We start from the raw sequence: 4,662 nt of genomic DNA on the forward strand, positions 1-4,662 counted from the left end.
CTCAATAAAAATAATCGAGAGTATTGCTCTGGATCGTTCTCACTAGGAATTACATTCGAGTGCTCAATTATTGGTTATGAGGTTCAAATGGGGGTGGGTTGATAAAACAAGAAATTAGAAAGGCAAGAATTTAAATGACAAGAAAATAATTCAAGCAACTAAAGATAACAAATGCTAAAAAGAGGCATTCATGGCAAGGATTGAGAATCAAGATTTTCTATCCTAGTCACTAATCATAACACAATAATTAACAAGAGATAATCCTATTTCGTTATCTCCAACATCGGGAGAATATCAAATAAGCCTAGTTAATTCTAATCCATAAGTAATGTTAATAGAAATAAGATCAACTAACAACTCTAGATCACCAATCTTAATTGGGTATTAATGACTCAAGAGCACCTAATTTTTCTTTCCAAGCCAAGAATGCACAAAATTCTACTCTAAACCTAAGTCAAGCATTTTATCAAATACTTGGTGTGCATAAAAATAAAGGCATAATAAATTGCAATAATAATAAATTCTAAAACTACCAAGTGCAAGAAAATAACAACAAGAACTCAAGCAAACATCAAAGAAACATAAAACATCAAAATGCATTAAATAAAATTAAAAGTAACAAGAGTTCATAAACATAAAAATGACCAAATTGAGAAGTTAATTAAATAAACTAAGAGAATTAAAGCAAAAGAACAAGGAAAGATAAAAGAAACTAGATGAAAACAAGAATTAAAACCTAAATCTAAGATGAAATTAAACTATGAACCATAATTTCTAGAGAGAAGATGGAGATTCTCTCTCTAGAACTAACCTAAAGCATGTTTCCTACACTACACTAATTGCTCCCCCCTTCATCCTCCTTCAATTTGGCATGAAATAGCTTCATAAATGAGTTGGATTCGGCTTGGGAAGCCCTGAAATCGTGACCCATGTGTTGTAATTAATGAGGTCACATGCTGAGTGTCACGCGTACCGTCGCTTGATGAACTCTGGTCACGCGTACCTGTGGGTCACGCGTACGCCTCGCATGGCAAATTTCTAAAACTTCATTTCTTCATGATTTCTCCACTTTTGCATGCTTTTTTTTTCTTCATTCCTTCAATCCAATCTTTGCCTTCTAAACCTGAAATCACTTAACAAATATATCAAGGTATCGAATGGAATTAAAGTGAATTAAATTTGACAAATTAAGGGTCTAAAAAGCATGTTTTCAATCTTAAGCACAATTTAGGGAAAATTTACAAAACCATGCTATTTTATTGAATAAATGTGAGAAAAGTTGATAAAATCTACTAAATTCAACACAAGATAAATCACAAAATTGGGGTTTATCAATTACCTTTACTAACCTAACCTTAACCCTTTCCTCTTCAAATTTTTCCTTCTTATCATCAGAAAACTAAACCCTAACAGAGCCCATCGTCCATGAAAACCAAACCTTAGCAGTGTTTTTTTCCCAAATTCATGGAGGCTCCACCAGTGTCGGCTCTGCCTCACTGCCAATTTGGATTTGCACAACCACCACACACCTCATTCTAGAAGGAAGATTCACTGCTTTTACGCTTTTTTGTTCGCGTTCGTATTTCTTCTTTTGCCACTGCGAGGTCGTGCGTAACGGTGACGAGCTCGATTTTTCTGTTGGGTTTTCTTCAGCTTCGTTCCCGCTCGATATCTTCTTCGTGTCACCAAGGTGCGGTTGCAGATTGAACTGCGATGATGAAGACAATGACGAATTCAGAGTGAGGAAGCTTAAGTTGAGGATTTCGTGTCGCCAAGGTGTAGTTGGAAAATTTTTTTATTTTTTAGAAATGTAATTAGGTTTCTCTGTGGATGTTGTGTTACTTACAGCTGAATAGTGTTTTGGTAAATCAATTGCATATTTTGATTCATGACACTGTATTTTGTTTTCTAGAAAATGATCTGTATTTGGCTTGAGCTAGGTTGAATGGGCTATGTTGTGCTCAATGTTGGCTGAAATTAGCACTAGTTATTTTGTTTTGGTGGGGCCTAACTTCTCTAGTTAATGATTTCTTAGTTAGTAAACTAGCTAATTAGGATTTGGCTTGTTGTTTGGACTAGCATTGTGTAATATATACATTTGTTGACTATGACTGAAATGTTTCAGTTAGAGGTTGGGAAAGGATCTTCTAAGCTGGTTTGATTGAGAATTTTATGTTATGATTTTTCCAGTTGTTTAAATGAAATAAAATTTGAATGATGTTTGGTTAATGCTTGACTTACTTGCTTGGAAAAAATGTTAAGGGGTGCTTCGGTGCCTCATCGCTTAAAGCTTTTAAACGTTCCAATATGGAGAAGGATATGTTATGATGATGATTTCCCCTCTTGTCTCTTTCATCCTCTTCTAGCAATTGCATGTGGTGCTTATTAATATGCAAGAGTTTTTATTACATTTTTTTTCTTGAACCTATTATTTTTGTTATTGATTCTTATAATCTCCAAATAGATCTTGCTACTGTTGGTGCAAGTCAAAGTAATAGAGTGGAAGTAGATATTTGGTCAGTCTTTATAGGCAATGTGAGCAGTCTCTTCCCCTGTTTACATCAAAAGCTTTTTTCCTGCTTAATTGTCTCATTCTTGTGATAAATAATATGGTTAAGTATGTTAATGAAATTAAATGTTTCTTGAATGTAAAATATATGTAAAAAGTCAGACAAATATATGTCAACTAGGAACTTATGATATTAGCTTCGGCAAAATATTCTTGTTGCACTGCACTACTATCTTTATGGCCAAGGCCAAATAACTTGAAATTTAATTTGTAGGGCAAGTGAAAATTCATGGTAAGTTTGATGTGCATTAAGCTAGAATAATATGTTATGTTACTCTGACTATTGATCTATTGCATTAAGCATTATGTGCTCCTATTTATATAAATATATTGTTTATGTGTAATAATATGGTAACAAGTTAAAATATATCATAATTCTCTGGTGCACTATTTATATTAGCCTTGATGTTTCCTTTTTTATTTTTATGCTATTTTATATGGTTGATTGTTTATGTCTATCGGACTGGTTTGATTTATATATATATATACACACACGTTTGTATTGTAGTATGCTTGACCTGTTGCTTATGGTTTAACGGTGAAGTTATTAGTGATACATCTATTAAAATGAAGAAACTTTATTTTAATTAGTGTAGTTTTCAATTCTAGAGTGAAGTAGCACTCATATGTATTGCATATATGGCTTGAAGATGAAACTTAATTATAAGACCTGTATTATGTATTGCATATTTGAATTGATTTACAAAGTTTGAATGTTTTCTAACTAAATATTTTAATGTTTTCTTCTTTTTTGACAGAATGAATCTCAAACAAAAGATGAGAGTTATTGCCTGCTTGATTTTATGTTTCGAATTAATGAATAACCTTATGGTTAAGTTGTTGATGATTTGCTATGTTTTGACTATATTGCAATTGAGAAAAAAGAAAAGAAAATGGAATGATAGTTATAGTATGCAAGTAGTAAGGGATGTTAGTGTTGATAGGATTATTTATTTTAGTGATCTAGCTTGTATAGAAAATACAATAATGGATAGACGTGTCTTTCATGCATTGTATAATATGCTTAGAGGGGTTGGAAGGTTAGAAGCAAGTAGGAATATGGGTGTAGAAGAAATCATTGCCATGTTTTTACATATTATAGCACATGACGTCAAAATTAGAGTAATAAAGAGACAATTTGTGAGATCTGAAGAAACAATTAATAGGCAGTTTAATGATGTATTGCTTGCTATTTTGAGTTGTCATAATCTCTTACTGAAAAAACCTCAACCAGTTAGCCAGGATAAAAAGATGAACGATGAAAATGGTTCAAGGTAATTTATCTTGCTAATGCTATTAAACCTAATATGCTTGATGTGCTTTCGGATTGAGTTAATTGATCTTTTTTTTTTTTGGATTTTAGAATTGTCTAGGAGCCTTAGATGGTATCCATATCAAGGTCAATGTCCTTGAGGCTAATAAGCCTAGATATTGAAATAGAATAGGTGACATAACAACCAATGTGCTTGGAGTGGTTGCTCCAAAAATGCAATTTATCTATGTATTGACGGGTTGGGAGGATTTAGCTGCGGATTCTAGCAGTATTGCAAGATGAACTATTTTGCAATGGGTTTAGTGTTCCCTAAGGTATTTTATTGAGACTTTAGTATGTTATCAAAGTAACTATTTGATCTTTCATTAATTTTCTTCAATTTTATATGTCACACTAGGTCATTACTACTTATGTGATGCTAGATACATGAATTGTAAAGGATTTTTACCACCTTATAAAGGACAAAAATATCATTTCGGTGAGTATAATCCACATAATCAACCCAGTATAGCTCAAAAAAATTTTAATATGAAACACTCACAAGTTAGAAGTATCATTAAAAGGACATTTGGAGTATTAAAAACGAGATAAAAAATTTTAAGGAAAATGTCATTTTATCAAGGTTGCGAGAACCGGACCGGTCATCGAACCGGTCAAGTGACTGGTTCAATGGTTCAATGGTTCAACCGGGGTTGAACCGTGGTTGAACCGATTTAATTAAATATATAATAAAATTATAAAAAAAATCAAAACATAATTTTAAACAATGAATTTATGTGTCTTATTTATTATTTAATATTTATTATTTACAAACAATAAA

General features: G+C 32.2%; 1 long non-coding RNA gene across 1 annotated transcript; it reads right to left on the reverse strand.

Moving 5' to 3' along the window:
* Nucleotides 1–571: 571 nt before the first annotated feature.
* LOC140174832 (uncharacterized) lies at nt 572–1,954 on the reverse strand. The gene is made up of 2 exons (XR_011864774.1): nt 1,340–1,954; nt 572–1,123 (listed from the first exon to the last, which is right to left on the reverse strand). It is a non-coding gene; the product is annotated as an uncharacterized lncRNA (long non-coding RNA).
* Between the last annotated feature and the right edge of the window lie 2,708 nt (nt 1,955–4,662).

The sequence above is a fragment of the Arachis hypogaea genome, chromosome 8 (assembly GCF_003086295.3).
Source record: "Arachis hypogaea cultivar Tifrunner chromosome 8, arahy.Tifrunner.gnm2.J5K5, whole genome shotgun sequence".
Lineage (NCBI taxonomy): Eukaryota > Viridiplantae > Streptophyta > Magnoliopsida > Fabales > Fabaceae > Arachis > Arachis hypogaea.